This window comes from Pyxicephalus adspersus, chromosome 4 (genome assembly GCF_032062135.1).
Source record: "Pyxicephalus adspersus chromosome 4, UCB_Pads_2.0, whole genome shotgun sequence".
NCBI lineage: Eukaryota > Metazoa > Chordata > Amphibia > Anura > Pyxicephalidae > Pyxicephalus > Pyxicephalus adspersus.
The window spans coordinates 139,604,441-139,624,157 of NC_092861.1; positions in this window are offsets into that span (position 1 = coordinate 139,604,441).

Here is a 19,717-nt window from a genome sequence, read left to right on the forward strand (position 1 = left end):
TTCCTCATTTGTCATCCAGATGATTTGCAGAGAGCAGGGTCACCCGGAACAAGAGGGTAGCACTACCTGGTCTGTTTTACAGGAAGCTCCTCCACATGTTTCATGCTGAATTACCGCACAGAACCGCATAAAATACACCAAGAACACCAAGTAAGAATACACATGCCTATTGCACTCATTATGTATTTGCTTGGCGTGTTCGGTGCTTTCTGTGTGTTAGCAAAAGAAGGTAATGTTCCAGCATCACCAACAGTTCCAATATCCAATTCTTATTACAAATCTCTCCATGATTCAGAAAGCCATCATGGCCACCAGGAACATCATTGGACAAAAAGTAACATTTTAGCATAAAGAACTTCCTAATAGGATTACACAAATTTGGCTCTGATGCAGGTCCACTTCAGGATATTCATGAACCAGAATATTCTTTTTATAACATTTCAAACCATACTTAAAAGGTGAAACACCAATAAAAAGTTCAAGCTTTTGACGTCAACTAATTTAAAAAGAAAAAATATATATCTACATTTAAACTTGAAATAAACGTTTAATGGCTTTTTTCCTGTTTCATCTAATAAAAATGAGAAATAAGTATACCTAAATACAGCAAAGTGCTGTCATATTTCTGAGCTAAACGTTTTCAATTCTTCTGTGTAGATACAGGAAAGGATTTCCATTAAACGGCTTCACTTTGGCAGTTCCAAAATGCAATTCTGTTTAATAATTCACTGAAACTTCAGGCGGGAATTTTACATAAAACTTTTTCTAATACTTACGTTTTTGCAGCAGAAGAACTCCAGGCTGCATAACTATTGGTATATTATATATAAAGCTAAAACTTTAGTTTGGAGTACTTTATTGATTCAGATGGCCGATTCTTTGAGTTTTAATGTTAGTTTGGAAGTTCATATTTTCAATGATTATCTACATGCTCGGCTGTCACAGCCACCAGGTCCTACTCTTCCATCTCAGGATACCTGGAAGATATTTTAGAATGGCATGGGCTGTTTTTAGCCATATTTAACCTGATTTAATAAAGGTCTCCAGGACTGGAGAAGATAGACTATCGTGTGAGAACATGAGTGATCCAGCACATCTAGAATGGATCTGGTCCAGGATTGAAAACATTTGCCAAATAACTGTGAATGCTTTCATGAAATCCTTTTCTTCTTCGATGGATCACCCATGCTCTCCCATGATAATTTATCTTCTCCACTTTTGGGGACCTTTCTTTCTCTCTAATAAAGCTTCCCAAGCAAATCTAAACAATTTTGCAGTTCTTGATATTCTGCAATAGATAAGCTTTGAGCGCATGGCTCGGATTTTCATTAACTTGAAAGGAATTTTTAGTTTCCAAAAGTTGTCACTGGGACTGAATATTCTTCCACGAGGACATTCATTGTGGTGACAGCTATCCAAGAGAAGATTTTCCTCTCTTAGTGGGATATCTTATCGGTTCCTGTTGAAGGGAACATGCATAGTACATACACCAGTGTTTCTCAATCAGGGCTCCATGGAACCCTAAAGGTTCTTCCGGAGGTTGCTAGAGGTTCATGAGCAATGAGCAGTTTGTGACTCTCAGGTCAGTTTAACTGACACCAATGATCTTTTTGGGGATCTGTAAGGGTGATATTCTTCCCAATGCAATAAAAGAGGGATTCCTACCACTGACCACCATACTAAAATATTAGGTGATTTAAATAAACTAATTATTGTACGGGTTCCTTAGGACCTGAATCATATTTTAAGGGTTTCCCCATATTGTGAATGTGAAGAAACACTATATAAAATATAAAAATATAACATGATATAAAATGAAGTGATGGGGACAGGGAACTTACAGCATATTATACAGAATTAGAAAAACACACAGAATGTTATAAAGATTGAAGTGGCGAGAAAGGGAAATGTACAGTATTAAAAATAATAAAAGGTATTTTAAATTGGGAATGTTTTTACATAGCAATATAGAATCTGGAAATGATGAGTAGGGAACATACATCATGATCAAGAAGGTACAGCATGTTATATGGAGCGATGTATTGTCAAATTGAACATGTACAGAATAGGGATGGGTATAGGGATTTTCCAAACAGAGATACCGCATAGAATACAATATGAAGTGTTATGTCATAGGGAATACACGGCATAGGCTATGGCATGAAGCTGTAAGAAATAGGTATAGAAATAAGCTATTGTGGCATGGAAAATACCTAATGAAATGCCATGGCACATGGAATGGAATGCTATGGCATAGTAAATGCACAAAATGGTATTTGTATTAGAGCAGTGAGAAATTGGGAATGTACAACATGGCACAAGAAATTAGCCTTGGCAGCATAGGAAAAACAGGAGATTTACAATTTAGTAGACAGAGGGGGATTGAAACCTAACTTTCCTAAACACAGACGGCTGCACAATAAAAGGCATTTTTAGAAGTAATATTTCAATATTATAACCTTTAACAGAATTAAAGTCTGTAATGGACAGAGCTGATTGTATAGATGGTATACCATGTAATATCACACATGATGCATCCAGCTGCACTTTATGGCTTCATAATCTCATTTAGACAATTAGGGCCCAGCAAATTACCAGAGATGCAATCGTAGTGTATAGGACATACACAACAGAAATGAATAACACATACTCACATCTCAAGATGAAATTACCAGAGTGTGGACTCTGCCTGAAGCGAGAAACAACTGTTTATGTGTTACATTTCCAAACAATCAGTTCAGTTCTGGAGGAAAAATACAAGCAAGAAATGAACAACAGCGATGAGTGATCCGGAAGGGGTCAGATCAAAATTAAATCATCTGAGAAAATATTAGTCGATCTGCCTGTCAATCCATCTGATTTTACTTATTTCTTTATTTTTTAGTTTTCACCATCCCAGAAAATGCACATTGCAAATAGTAGGCTGGCAAGCATATAGCCAAATGGTATGGGGATACCAGCTTGTACATCCCATAAGGATGGGATGATCTAGGAGACAAGACACCGAAACAACCTGTGAAACAAGAAGGAAATGTAGGGAATGAAAAGAGAAATAGTATTTATCCCAATCACGCTAATAACCTGCATATATGGAACTGATAGAGCAGGGCAATTAGTCTTGGGATAAAAATGGGATAGGCATTGATGTTAGCCCTGGGGTTTACCCGCATCATTAGATGTGGAACTAACAAATCTCTGGTGTTTTTGCAAATTATATATGTACCCATTGGCTTCATGTGAGTTGTGAGCTCACAGTGCTTTTATCTTGTGCTGTGTAGATAATATAGGCAATCTGCTGAAAGCCTGTGCAGTTCATTTACACCTTTATTTCTTATTTCTGGCAATGAAGATTAGCATATTTATTACTGATAGATAAAACCAATGTTTGTTAGTCATTAAAGCATTCCCTCATTGCAAAGTTGGAAAGGTTGTTTGCCTCATTGCTTCACTATAAGTAATGATGATTGTGTGCCAGTATTAAAGACTACATGGTGCCCATTCCTTGTACTTGGCACATTATGGAGATGCATGGGTAACCCCAAATGCATTTAGGTGGGATAGAGCTGCCACAGCGTGTGGCCCTAAATCCGCACTTTACACTAACCTGACTCTCTCCTCTTCAAACTATTATGAATGCTGCAGCCAGACTCATCCATCCTTCCCACCGCTCCTCTTCTGCTGCATCTCATCTTCATTGGCTTTCATTTCACCTTAGAATCAACCCCAAGCTTCTGTGCTTTGCCTTCAAATCCTTCCACAGTTCTTGTCTCACTTACCTTTCTGACCTGATAGAAAAATACTCCCCTAGCCGCTCACTCTTCACCTCCAATGACCTACTAATGACTTCCTCACTCATAACCTCATCACACGCATGGCTCCAAGACTTTTCTAGAGCATCCCTGACTCTCTGGAATGGACTTCCTCATCCTATTTGGCTTGCTCCTACTTTATGCTGATTTAAAATTCAACTTTCTTCAGCTTGTTAGCGGCTGGTCATTTATTGGTCCTGCACTTAGAAATGGGAAGTAAAGCAAAATACTTCCAAGGAATTCCTTTTCATATATAAATCAAGAGATTGTTCTATATTTATACCTCAATTCCCACCTGGGAAAACACCAACATTGATTAAGGTGAATGTTTAAATAGAAAGAAGTGACAGGGGCCCAGGATGAAGGATGTATAGCTAATGATAATTAGCCGTTTCCAGATTAGGCTTTGCTCAAGAAGAAAACCTATACAGCATGGAATTACTGGTTGTGAATGTTATTTTTTTACTCATTTTCTTTTTGAGCTGCATATAAATCATCCCTATGTAGCATTGCTGCGGGAATTTCTTATAACTTGTACACTGCTGTGTGCTCTGAGAAATATTTTATTAATTGGCGGCTTTTGTGACTTGTAGGCTTGTCCACTGTTGCAAATTTTTAATGATTTAATGAAAATGTAATATTCACATGAATTATAATCTGAAAGCAATCATTATTTTCACACCAAATAGCTACACAGCTGTATGGATTCCATGCCAATGTCATTATTTTCTTCTTGTGTAATCTCCTATAAGTGCTCGGCACATTGCAAAGGCTGTTGCTGTGGAGAACACCTTAGGAATCTGTCTACAGTATATAAGGAAGCAGAAAAAAGAATCCACAAAGCACCTTGTAGAGCATTGCAACTGCAAAAGATCTGAATCTAAAACCTGTAGAACATGTGAGGGTGACAAAAGAGCAATGGTTGTATTGAAGGATGCAATAGGGTACACGGAGGGGTGAAGGGTCACGGTGTGAACTGGAATGATGGAAGGGTGACATGAGGGTGTAGGAGCGGAGAGAGGTGGCAGGGGTTCACTGATATCACTGGGTTATTGCAGGCCACTACATTGCCTATTCTGTGTCTTCTTTCCTATACCATTTTCTTATATTCCTATTTTCCTATATTTGGGCAGCATGGTGGCTCAGGGGTTAGCACTCTTGCCTTTGCCTTTACCCTAGGTCCCAGGTATGAATCTCGGCCAGGACCCTTTCTGTATGGAGATTGCAGGTTCTCCCCGTGTCTGTGTGGGTTTCCTCCTACATCCCAAAAACATGCAGTTAGGGTAATTGGCTTCCCCCCAAAATTGACCTTAGAATAAATAATGACATATGGCTATGGTAGGGACAATAGATTGTAAGCTCCTTTGAGGAATAGTTATTCACACAACTATCGACTTTGTACAATGCTGCATAATATGAGGGCGCTATATAAATATTGTGTAATATTACCATGTTGTATATTCCCATTTCCACATTACCTCATTCCATATACTATGTTGTTCACTGCCTCACAACCTATGGCATGCTGTACATTCCCTATTCTGGATTCCATATGCCATGCTGTGCATTTTCAATTCTAAGAATAAATTGGGAATGATGCCCCTACTTCTCACATGGTATATCTGCATGAATGTAATCCCATAGTAAATACCTAACACAACATAAACGGAAAGTTATTTCTTCTACTCTATATATCCTGGGTGGTCCACAGCCAATGCTGCAGTGAGCTTATACAGACAAGTATTTTATAACTGCTGTGGCCACCCACGTGTCCCTTCTGTCATGTCACCCTGAACAATGGAATACCTGTGCCACCCCAAACCTAAACTTACAATATATAAACATCTATCTGTTCTACATTCCTGTATGATAGAACCAGGCTGACCATGTCATAGTCACTTACAGAAGAACTCCAACAATAATTAATTAACATGAACCTGAACTCAAAAAGTGAAGAATTGCAGGATTGAAGAACATGTAAATTGTGCATTATCAGTATTCTAAAAAAAAAAAAAAAACATTTGTCTTATATGTAACCTGAAGAAATAGAGTTCACTTTCAGACATGTAACTTCTGCAATATACTCTGGTGCTTAAAGTCTCAAACCTGCAGGGTAAGGTGCATATTGCAGAGCATGGCATGGTTAGGCAGTCATGGGGAAAACATTAGCTGTTGGAAACCTACCGGACATAAGTGTGACTAGCCTTTTGCCCTCTGTTTTCATTCTTTGGGCAAAGCTTCTACAATACAGGTCCTTGTTGAGGCATATTTGTCATCCAACAAACCAATACCCTCCCTCTGGTATATAGAATCGCTATTAAGGTAGCATGGTAGCTCAGTGGTTAGCACTCTGGCCTTTGCAGCGCTAGGTCACAAGTTTGAATCTCAGCCAGGACACTATCTTCATGGAGTTTCTAGGTTCTCCCCGTGTTTGTGTGGCTGTTCACATGTTTTTTTCCCACATTCCAAAAACATGCAGTTAGGCTAATTGGCTCCCCCCCAAAAAAATGACCTTAGGCTGTACTAAAGACATATGACATTAAATTGTGAGCCTCTTCGAGGGACAGCTAATGACGTGACTATGGACTTTGTACAGTGCTGCTTAATATGTTGGTGCTATATAAATACTGTGTAATAATAATAAAAGTACACTACATGGCCAGAGGTATAATGGACACCCCTCAGAATTACTGAGATTAGGTGTTTGGAGTGAAGGGTACTGTCAATGTTACATCATACAAATATATTGTGCAGTTTCAAAAGATTGGGGAAGGCCCTTTTTTGTTCCAGCATGGCCATACACACATAGTTTGATGAGTTTGGAATGGTTTAATAGCTTTAACAAAGCCCTGACCTCAACCTTATAAAATACATTTGAGATGAATACGAATGCCATTTTTTGAGCCAGATCTTCCCACCTAGCATCCCCAAAAGATCCTTTGCCTATTTGATATAAAATCCCTTTCAGAATTCCTATGGAAATCCATTGTAAAAGTGGAAGCTGTTGCAGCTACAAAGGGCGGAGGGTGCAGCTCCATACCAATGCCCATATGCCCATGGTTTTGTCCTATTTAGTACTGCATTCCACTGCAAAGATCCTCGACACGCAGACTTTTTCGAAAGTCATTTTTTAATACTAGCAATTGCTGGTAAAATCGTGGTACTGGAAGCCAGTGAGAGTATTAATGTGTGCAAAGTACCAGGAGATACCAGGCTTTTCAATGGAGCTGGGCTACAAAGTAGGAAGAACTGGACCACACCTGCAAAAGCAACTGCATGCAAATGTTTTACTTGCAGTTCAGTTGACCAACAATGCAGTTTTCCACCACAGGTATTTAAGGGACCTTACATAGATGACTGGTATATAATGCTAGGCATACAGTGATCAATATTTCCAATGATTTGAACAACATATTTAATATAAACATGAAGTCTATTGCAAACCTAATAGAAAATAAGCCATTCCTAATGATTTTTGCTTGGAAATTCATGTTCTTTGCCTGATCAGTCCCACTCCCCCAGTTCTGGCTTCCAATAATGTAACTCAACTCCCCCCATTTTTGGTGGTAAGGACAGAGATGGTTGCCATTGGGCAAAGAACAGTAGTAGCCAGGTTAATGATTAATATTGAGGATATATTGTTCATTTACGCTGAATGTGCACCCATTGACCAGTGTATGGCCACCTTAAGACCAGCTGACAGTAAATAAAATTCAACTTTTTGTAAGAAGTTATCAAGTAGCATTCAGTAAAATAAAAAAAATAATTGAAGAAATATTTTAATGAAGCCTGCAGGTTCAATAATAACTATAATAGTGGAAATAGGCTTTTGCAGTTGACATTTCCCTTGCACAGTCTAGTGTTGCTTCTTTTTATGAGTTCCTAAAACAGCAATTGATAAGCCGCTCTGCTTAATCTTGTCCCTTGGCTCTCTTTGTTGTGTCTGTCGCCCACATTGTGGTTACAAATTGTGGCAGGCAATTAGAAAAATATTTAGAAGAGTTTTTAATAAAGGTCAAATATATTCAAGGAAAATCTGCAAAGGTAAGAAATGTCTTGTTAAACAATTTTACCAAATATAATGAAGATTTTCAAGAATATTGTGAAACTCATTTATGGCTGGGTGTATTGACCCTTTACTGTATATTGGGGACCTGTGTTCAGTTCCATCCAAGTCCACTTCCTAAGATATTTTCAAGATATAGAACATTACATTACACTGTTCCCTAGATAAAAACAAAAATGCTATGCTGTTGTATGAATTGATAAATAATACACTGAACCATTTACCCATATTATCAAGTGCATCCATGTGAAAGCTTATTCAAAAGTACCATATGTGCTTGAATATAAACCGTGGTTTTATTTTTTTGACCTAAAAAAGCTATTGGAGCGTGTATCTCAGTTTATACTTGAGCACACCACAAGAGGGTGCTGTGTCCTTGTGTAAAGTGTGTAACTAATGTTTGCCAGAGTTTGTTACACACAGTAAGTGAGGACACAGTGCCATCTGCTAGTGGGCAACAATAATGCACAATAAGATAATTTACATAACCAACTCAAAAGTACAAAATACTTTAAAATGTGAAGAAGGGAAAAAAAGATAACCAGACTGAGCCCATGTGATTTTAATTTTTTTCCACTTTGAATTAAAGTTGTACAAATAACACATCAGGACTGTATTTATTTACATTAATTTTCTTGGCATTGCTTTTGATTACTGTTTTAAACGTTAGCAATGATTGTGCTCTTGGTTTATATCAGAGTAAAATATGTACAAAATGTGTTTTATCAGAACATGGACTTTTTGGCTCAGTTTACTGATACATTTAGGAAATTATAAGCTTGTGTTTAAAATAATATTATTGTAATACTTTCAATATAGTTACATTTATTTATGATAGTAATATACTTTGCAGTTTAGGATAGTATTGCATTTATTTAACAGTTTAGGCTCTATTTATAAAACATGGAATCAGACATTCCCTCAAACATTCCCTTGTGTTTCAATGGCAGTATTTGATTTCCACCAGAGAACGTTTGAGGGAATGTCAGATTCCCTGTTTTATATAAAGAGCTTGGTGTGTGTACTTTGAACATTCTTGCTTTATTTGCTTGGGTTTTCTTCCATAACACGAAAGGCATAGAGGCAGATCATTGGGTCTTATTGTGTGTACTTGTATTATGACTATGGTAAGGACATTAGTGGTAGGTGGCCTAGGGCACTGATTTGTGTGAATGTTCTCAAAGAGCTGAAGAATAAGTAATTTCTATATGGGTTCATACACACCGTGTTAATAAATGCTATGCACATGTGCACAAAGCTTGCTCTTCTTGCAACTCCCAAATTAGACTCATGTCTGAACCTACACAGCACCCAGAAGATGACAACCTACAAAACTACACCCAAATCACTTACGGTACATGTTCTTCACCACTTTCCCACTTTCCCTCACTACAATACAGGATTCATCCCAACTCCCTCTAATGTAGGAAATGTGTTTGTTCTCCTGTACAGGTTATTAATATGTGTATACAATATAATTTATGTCAATAAATTATTTGCTTAAAAAAATTTTAAAAAAAATTTTTGCTTAAAAAGTCCATTGGTAAATATTGAAATAACTTAACAGCTTGTTTCCCTTTTCATTTATGCTATAAATCAACTTACTTACTGCGAACAGCATGATATCTTTAGCATTTAAACCCAACCAGGCATACTGCATATTTATTTGGTTACCAGCTGTCCTCAGGCTAGGAGGTTAGCAGCAAATAAATGTGGCCAGAGACTGTGGAACTAATCAGCGACCAGAAGAAGATGATTAACTGGGCATTTTAAACAGAAAGTCTCAATTAGCAGGCAAATCTATTTGGGAAGATCATAAATTACCATCTAAACAGTAGATTACAGGGCTGGTGTGTGCAGAAATAACTATAATAATTCTTTATTAGTTGCATTAACTAAAGCAAGCATGATAAATGTATTTTACATGAAAGGTTAGATGCCTAGAATTGATTTAGCTTGGTTAAGGCTGAACTCTAGCTTTCACTTCAGTCTTGCTTAGTTATACAGGCTCCATTCCTGTACTGAAACTACTTACTCTGAATTCACCGCACACAGTCAACTTGTCAGAGTGTGCACTAGAATCTGTGGCAAGTCAGAAAGAGCCCGTCTTATTTCCTGGCTAGAAAACACCCAACATTATCCTGCCCTGTCCTCCTTAGCATTACTGCCGTTGACCCACCCATTGCATTCATTGGATTTCAGTCCATTTAGCTTCATTTTTTTATTTTAGATCAGGTAGAAAAAAAAATTCTCTGCTGTTTTACCCAATTTTCTTCTGCTTGGCCAAAAAACAGGTTAGTCTTGCAGAACAGGACAGCTCATTCCATACTCGTCCGGCACTCCATGAGAGGCATGACTCTCGTTTATTATTGCATTATTGTCATTCCCTTTCATTTGGATGCCCACTTCTCCCCTTGGCCCATAACTGGCCAGTCAACTTATAAAATGCATTCTCTAAAGGACCAATGAAAGAAGAGGAAATGTAAATTACATGGAATTACAGCGGTGTATCACTGAATAAGAACCCCAGCTTTCATGTCCAGAGCACTGGAAGTACAGTAGCATCAACCTGCAAAGTTTTCCAATAAAGGAAATATTGGGTAAAACATAGGAGGGAGCAATACACAAAATGACTCTTAAAAAACTGAATTTGGACAACACATTTGGTTAAAACCTAAGACAGCCAACATGAGGCGGGGTACTGTGATGGCCTCATCTACCAAGCCATGATCAGCCATAGATAGATAGAGTCCACGTGATATCACCAGGTCTAAAGTTATGTAATGAAAACAGAAAGGTTTATTTTAAAATGTCATTGGCACCACAATGGTTGGGGGGAAGAACCATGGATATTAGAAGTCAAATATATAACATAGACATATTAGAACTTTTAAGCTTTAAATATTTGGGGGGCTCCTATGGTGAGATCTGCACTTGAATTCCCAGTTCTGCCCACCTCTTATGGACAATAATAACAACAATAATTTCCATTGCATCTGCAGGATTTTTAACTTACATTATTAGCAATGCATTAAGAGAAGTTTGGCTTCTGTCTCCTTGCAAGGGCTGTGCCAAGGGCAAATCCTGCATCTAACAGTGAGCTGCGGTTCTCAATAGGTATAAGATGCCAAAGCATTACTCAGCTCACCTATGTCACTCTATAACAGTTTGATGCTTTTAGAGTGGGAGTCATGGGAAATGTTGTGTTATCTGTAGCAATTATTTGAGTTTATCTAATGCCACATTTATTATAGAATGGGTAAGGCTTAGACCCTCTACAATGGCTCTAATAGTTTATATAATGCAAATCACCTTCAATGTGACCGTCAACTAACCAATTTCTGCAGCAATTACCTCTCCTGAGCTTTATCTTTTGGACTAGGAAGCAGAATGAACAAATTATGTGACCTGGTTTTAGTAGAAGGTTAATGACGCTTTTACTAGTAATTATTTTTACTAAAACTTTTTTAATGCAAGTAATGAGAGTTTTACAACTGAACAATATCTTTGCTTTGGCGTCTTGACTTCTGCTTTAATCTAATTAAAGGATACATATGACACATGAATACATTTCTTAGTGACTATCTTCCAGAATCCCATTGTCGTGTTGTTACAGGAAAGCTCCATTGAGATTCAGTTATTCAGTTATTCTGTAGCTGGAAGACGCAGTCTGAAAATATAGTTGAGCTTTGCCCATTAAATCTTCAGGGATTTTTGATGGAATAGAAGAAATAGTGTATGACAGATGCAGACTTTAGAGCCAGTAGGATATTTTCCTCAGTTTTTTCTTATTTTAGATGGGAGGTATAAAAAAAGTTACAACTGATGATGTACTAATGTTATGATGAATGGACTTTACTAGGTCAACTAGTGCAAAGGTAAGTGTCAAAAAAACTTCACACCCAACCCAATTCCTTTCCTGCCATTAATGCAGCATATATGCAAGATGCTGCTGAAAGCAATGGGCCGATGTGTTCCCTGCCCTCCCTTTTCCCAACTCACTCCCTTGTACTCACCCAATGCTGGAAGGCATATGGACTAGAACCAGTTTAATGGTAGGTCCAACCATTCACAACCCTACATCCACATTTTAGGATCTGCTACTCTGCAAATGACAATATTTGTGCTACTTGTTACTTTAAATTTCAACTTTTGGACAGAAAAAGAGAAGTTGTAACTTTATAAACATAAATGTTTTCTGGCAATTTTTGTCCTGGCTTTTAAACCCTCCCTCCCGCCTGGGAACATTCTGTACAGCTTTACGTCTATTATAATGCGGATCATTTCCAATATTTTATATTCTCCAAATGCTGCAAAAGGAAAAAAAGATCACCTAAAGCTAGACTTCCTTATTCTAAGGACAGATACAAATATTCATTAGTAAGCAGAAAGAAACCAGGACTGGATGATATATACTGATGTAACTAGTGATATATGTGAGCTGGCACACTGAGTTTATTGAAGACTTGGCAGAAGTATCCAATATATATAATAAAAAGTCTGAACTATTGAAAGCATTGCAAGTTAAACTATCAGTAGATATTATAGTTCACTGATACTCTTAAAAGATGCATGCTACAGGGCTGGTATCCTGGTCCAGCCTTTACTAACTGCTGGGGTTGATTTACTACCGCAGCAGGAATTGTCTATTAAAATAAAGATGTGCCCAATTAAAATGTTAATTTTAAAAATTTCTTCTGCAGATGATTGGGTATCCAAAGTAAACATACTCTTCTCCCTAATACTTGGTGCACTGCATTCTGAATGGCTCCCCTATGCACCTTACCAGTGGACATGTGGCAGAACAACATTAAAAAAAAAGTTACAAAAAAGAGCTAGCAGTTGAACTTTTATTTAATTAACCTGACTATTGGTGTGTCTGAAAAGTTGCCAAAAATTTGTATTGCAATCCACAGGATTCTTTAGAAAACTGTTCTAACAAAGTGAATATATTTTTTTTTAGCTAAAAAGTTCTGCCTGCCTTCAGGTCAATGCAATGCAGTAAAAATGTATCTCAAAGCATCATAATGTACCATTGGTTGTTTTGTGCCATTCATTTTAAATATGCTCTCCTATGCACAGATGGAAACTATGCAGGCTTGATTAATTGGCAGATTAATGAGTGAGGGTGCTAAATTGCCTTTTAAAAAAACACAGAGCTAATGAAATAACATCACCAGATAAGCATCCCTGAATTATTTTAATGAATTGTTTATAACAAACCCCATTCAGAGCAGATAATAGATTTGCTTTATTGCCACCCTCCTATTGTTCCCCTTGGCTACCTTACTGTAATCACTGGTATGGAGAATATTTGCTACTCCCAGGTGTGGAGGAACATTGCACATGCTTCTGATGTGTGATGGTGCTGGTGGGGTAATTAGTGGGCGGCCATGCTCTGTCACATGAGTAGGGAGACAATGCTTAGGCCGGTGCAAGCTCCAGTTAGAGTGACTCGGAGCTTACATTGGGATCTTCTTCCTTCCTCAAAGCAGGTGAGAAAATGCAATGAGGGGGTGAGAAAGAAAATGAGTATGTTCTGCAAGATTAGGGGCATAACACTAAACCTGTTTGCTTTACCTTGCATGGCCAAGGTATAAGGTATGGACAAGGCATGGACAAATGACAGGTATAATGATACGTAGTGAAGGGAAAGGGGGAGATGGATTCTACCAAAAGGGACTCCCTAAATAATTGAAGTTAACAGTTGCCAAGCCTGAGTAAGTCTAAATATATAGCACAGTGAGAGAGAAAGCAAGCTTTTACTGGCAATTCTGTTAGAAAAATAAAGAAAAATAAAATGTATTCACACAATATTTATTTATTTAATAGATAGTTTTAACAGTAAACCAAAATGTCAGGGTATTTATCTCAGGGCCCGACGCATTTCGCCTCTTGGCTTCCTCAGGGGACTGAGACCAAAAGTATGTATTAAACATTCAGTTGTAAACATTAATAGGGGACAGCTGGATCAAAGCATCCCTAGGTTCTCAAACACATATGTTCACTTAGTCACTTTTGCTTTACCAATTCAAAAGATCTTAAGTGGTATTACTTTGGAGGTGGGGAATAATATTTTTTGTCTCCCAGATTGGTGATTTAGTGTGATCGGTAGGTCTGTAAAAAGGTGTCCGCAGCACAGCCTCTAACAAGATTGCCAGTAAAAGCCTGCTTTCTCTCTCACTGTGCCTAATATTTAAATTTACAGGTATAATTAAAGAGGCAGAGGGAAAATCACCAGTTCTTTACATTACCTATGCATTATCATTACCTATGGTCTACCTGCAGCTGGTCTTTTACCCTTGTGTGGGGATAGCCATTTGGGTAGAGGCATTACTTTACTTCCTCATGCCAAAGCATACAGCAAAAAGAAAAATAAGCACCACAGTAGTAAAAATTCCAAATTTCACTGCCAATCTCCTAAAACTATGAGTCAGAAGAAGCAGCAACTTAGATGATCTCAAACTGCAGATATACAGCGATACTGAACAGGAGAGCCCAGGTACAGTCACACCAGGTATGGCACTGCTATATTTAGGAGAACAGCTAAAGCCTAGGCACAATTACTTTTTTTTTTTTTTTTATGTAAATTTTTATTGAGATTTCGCAGATAATAGCAACAAGAAAAGAAAAATAAAGAAAACAGAAAACAACACAACACATAGAAAGAAATTACCTCAGCCAAATAATACAGAGCAAACTATGTACATAAGTTGGAAACCATAAATCATAGCAGGTCAAATATACATTCCAACATTAAACCATGTTACCTATTCAGGTGAAGTGGGAACACTGACAACCTTCAAGTGAGGGAGAAGTAACATTGGTCCCAAACAGACCAAATCGCTTCATGTTTATCCATCTGATCATTTATTCTGGACGTTAACAACTCCAATAATTTCACATCCTGTATACGTTTATGTAAATAAAAAACCGTTGGGGGAGATGAAGCCTTCCAGCGTAAAGTTATGAGGCACCTAGCTGCCGTAAGCACCCGCGCCATTCATTTGGTTTGTAGTTTAGGTAAACCTTTTATTGGAAGGCCAAAAATATAGGTGAGCGGATCCCTGCAAATAGGAACAGAGAACAAATTACTAAGAAGATCATCCACCATTTCCCAAAAAGGAACAATATGTGGACAAGTCCATAAAAATGGAATAAGGACCCAAACCCCCTTCCCACAGCTCCAGCAAAGATTATTTGCTGTTGGATAAATTGCCTTGAGGCATTCGGGTGTAAAGTACAATTACCTCCTCTAAATGTTTCCTATAACATAGCAAACCTTAATTTCTGATCCATTTTAAGGTGATATTTAAGCAAAACTTCAGCAGCAACCACAATATAGGATCTTTGTCAGAATGCTGTATAGTTAGTGTATTCATTTCTCTGTATGACATGGGGAGCGCTCATTAGAATGCAGAGAGAAGGCCCGCAACTGAACTGACTGTGAAGTTTACCTTACTGAAACTTGGCAGAGAATTCAGCCGTGGCAAATGGTTTATTACATTGTTCTTTGTATAAGAATACCATGTCATAAATTATTGCACTATTTGGTTCTGTAACATCAGAGTTTGCTTGTTTCTGAAAGTTTTGACAGGTTATTAACAATGAGCTACAACCCAAAAAAAATCATTTTAAAACCACTACAATTTCCACCGCCTATTTGTAAAGTCATTTTTCACATTACCAGAATTGCAAAATGATTTCTTGACTTTTGAAGCATTGCATAAGTGAACTTTGGAGTGTTCTGAGTGTTTCTATAAAGCTGAACTGCAGGAAAGCAGCTAATGCACAGGCTAAAAAGATATGAGAGAACTGCCAAAGGATTTTTTTACTGTTCATCTATTTCTGAAATTTACACAGCTCAACCATGCAACAAAGCCCTGTCCGATGGTACAGGACATCAGATTTTATATATATCTAATTAATACAAGTACAACTAATCCTTGCTGCAGCCTGAAACTGGATTGTGAATGTGAATTAAAGGAATGGTGTGCCAAACTCGCTACCACTCTTTCATTCTACAATTATGCACCATGATGGCAAATGAGTGCTGAAGCTTTGAATTTGTGATGTCAGACTAATGTTCAACTACTGATTTCCTTATTTTTGTGGAGATACCACACCGGCATACCAAACTGGATAAATTAATTCTATCTTCTGTATAGACATGCTTTACAATTTCCATTACTTTTAGGCACCTTCATAGAGAACAATGGTTCTCATGTAGCTCCTGGAAGCTGGTTAGCTGGCTTGGTCACCCAAACCTAAAGAACCAGTGTTTGCACATTTGGCAGTGGGTGGCAGTGAGCAGTACGGGACCACTCACTGCCACCCCTATTCATTCTCTATGGGCTGTCTCAGGTGGGATGCTATATGTGGTGTCAAGGAAGTGACTCAGGTGTGTATGGAAAAGTAACCACACCTCTGCCTCACAACCAGTCTGAACATAGCCTTAGAGATAAATCACATTAGAAGTAATGGTTAATGAAAGAAATATGTATAATTATTTTTTTTCTTTTTTTATTATTCAGATATACACAAGGATATACAGATACAGTGGTAACATTAATATTATTATTATTATTACTGTATTTATATAGTGCCAACATATTACATAGCGCTGTACATTAAATAGGGTTTGCAAATGACGGACAGATACAGACAATGACACAGGAGGAGGAGAGGACCCTGCCCAGAAGAGCTTACAATCTAAAAGGTAGGGGAAGTAGCACACAATAGGAAGGTCCAAAATTAGCTCTTCTCTAAACATTGGAAAGTTTTCTTTAAATTACCTGTGCCTTACCTATAATATAAGATGCACAAGCATACCCATCCTAAACATATCCAAAAGATTGCTTGAAGGAGCTGCATTTATAGGTTGATTGTCACCAGCTTACCCACTTGTCTAATGACTTCTCTCCATTTTCCCGCTGATCTTCCAAAGTGTCTTTGGCTTCCATTCCAAACCTTCACTCTGCTTATTGTACATTATAAACTTTACACCACTATGCTAAATATACAATGTACTGTTGTGTACAATAGCAAATAAAGAAAAGGAACCAAAAGGAGATTGCTAGTGGTAGACTAGACCTTAGAACCCTGACATAACAAATCATTCCATATTATAGAATTGGTGGCACATGCCTAGTTGCAACCTGTAAGACACCTTGTAGTGACATCTGTATGACCAACGCAACCAATTGTACTCTCAAGGCTATGTTGCAGTGTAAAGGAAATATATCCTGGCAGCCAGTAGCCATCATAGATTATGATGAGCAAAGTAGCTAAAGTACAAATTTTTGCACTGCACTGATTAACTGTTTTAATAGCTCTACTGGATAGAATGATTGGCAAGGGATTCCAAGTACGCACAGCTACTGGCAAGGTACCGGTAATTTGTACCATTTTCTCCTTACTGCTTCTATAATAGGCAATTTTTTTTAATTTGACAGTTATTATTTACTATGTGATACAAGGTCTTCCAAATCCTCCCAAGGATGTAATCAGGCACATAATAAATAGCAACTGATGGCTGCAATCCTTTCTTTGGCTTGTTTCAGTTCTGCATCCTTGACAGAGAGAGAACCGATGACCCACCACAACTCCACTAATCATGTTGAATTAGCAGAGTATTAAACTTTTGCTTCCATTTTCACCTTGGTATTGTGCCAAGATCATTAATCCTTGTGATTTATCCACCATCTGCATTCATGGTGGAGCCTCCGTGTAGAAAAGAAACTCCTGGATCCATTCTGTGTAGTTTACAATATATCTGATCATAAAATGCATTTCAAATACCACAGTTAGCAGTCCAAGAGGGGGCTGGAATAAACATGTATTGCATTTAAAGATACATTCACATGCATAATGTATTTGTAGAAATAAATAAATAAATAAAATAAGATAAATCTGTGACCTACAGAGAAGGCTTGGCATTTTAATGTGGAATACGCTCGTACTTGTGTCAGCTGAACACCAGCCCGATTCCAGATAAGTCCTAAAGTATATTTCAAAAGATCCTTTCTTCTTCACATACTCTTAAAACGTAAGTGAAATGAAGAAGAGATAGCAAGAAGAATGATCATCCAATTAAATCTAGAGCAGCAGTGTTTACTTGATAGGTATAGAGGGCATCAGCTGCTAATCCTAAATTCATACCATGTGGTTCTGTGCTGTATTCACATCTCCAATCTTCTCTTGATGCTTTCTGCAAGCATTATCATCTCTGGCTTGTAATAAAAAAAAAGTTCAGCTCTAGGGTGCCTACAGGCAATATTGGTGCTTAGTCCTTTGCCCTCTACTTCCATTTTGGGCAAAGATTCCAAAGCTCAGGTCCTGAGGTTTAAGGCAGATATTCAAGTGTGACTGAACCTATGATCAATTACCTTGTCAGCCCTAAAGCAATTTCCTGAATTTACTATTTGCCAAAGTAGACCCCTCAGGCTTCTAAAGCTCCTGGGATTGATCAGTATTCCTTTACATAGTTCTGACGTTGTTATTTTCCTGGATTGTCAGTAACATTTGTACCCTGAAATGTGTCTTGTATCCTTCAGTTCTCACCTTGGCATTGACATTCATTCAATTCTCACCTTGGCCTACAGGCAATATTGGTATTTAGTTCTTTGTCCTCTACTTCCGTTTTTGTGCACAGATTCTAAAGCTCAGGTCCTGCTGTATAAGGAAGATATTCAAGTATGTCTTAACATATAATCAATTATTCCACAGAAAACCTTGTCAGCCCTCAAGCAATTTCCTGAAATAACTATTTATAGAGTAGATCTCCTCAGGCTTCCAAAGCTCCTGAGATTGATCAATAGTCCTAACTTAGTTCCATCTTTGTTATTTTCCAGGATTGTCAGTAACATTTGTACCCTGAAAAGTGTTTTGTCCCTTTCAGTTCCCACCTTGGCATTGGCGTTGTTTTATTTCTCACCTTGGCCTACAGGCAATATTGGTGCCTAGTCCTTTGCCCTCTACTTTGGGCGCAGATTCTAAAGCTCAGGTCCTGCTGTTGAAAGGAGATATTCAAAGATGTCTGAACATTAGATCAAATACCCTGTAGCAAACCTTGTCAGCCTAAAGCAATATCCTGAAATCGCTATTTACAGAGAAGTCTTCCTTAGGCTTTCAAAGCTCCCGGGATTGATTAGTAGTCCTGGATTGTCAGTAACATTTGTACTTGTTAAAGTGTCTTGTTTCAAAAATCAGCAAGCAGACGATAGTCAAGGATGGCTGGGGTTGAGGAAGGCAGCAAACAAGCGTAGTCACGGACAAAGCCAAGTACCAGGAATCTAGAGAATAGACTCTGGTGGCACAGGGGTCACTGAGGTCACAGGGGAACACAGGAGACACAGGAGGTACAGGTGACACGGGGGTCCCAAAAGACACAGGTGAACACTCGAACAGCACAAGGGAACAGAGAAGGAAACAACAGACTCAAATCAACAGGTGTAGAAGAAATGCTCAGCAGAGCTTGGGGGACTTGGCACTAGTGGAGACAAGTTGCACGATCGCTGAGTACCATGTCTGAGCCAGCAAAATAGCTAAGGGCTATTAACAGGCTCCTGATCTTCTGATTGGCCATCGGGAGGGGCGATACTGATTAAATCTGGAAGAGCAGAGGCACCTGAGGTCAAAACTGCCCACATGTTTAAGGGAGAGGCGGCGGCGCTTCAGCGAGGAGGAGGTAGGTGTGACATTTTCACTATTTACCAGAGTAGACCTCCTCGGGATTTTAAAGCTCCAGTGAGGCCTGGAGCAGAGAATGAAGTGAAAAATCAGTGGAAGGCCTGCATGACTGGGAAGGGAGCAGGCAGGGGAAGGGTTAAAAGTTAACATA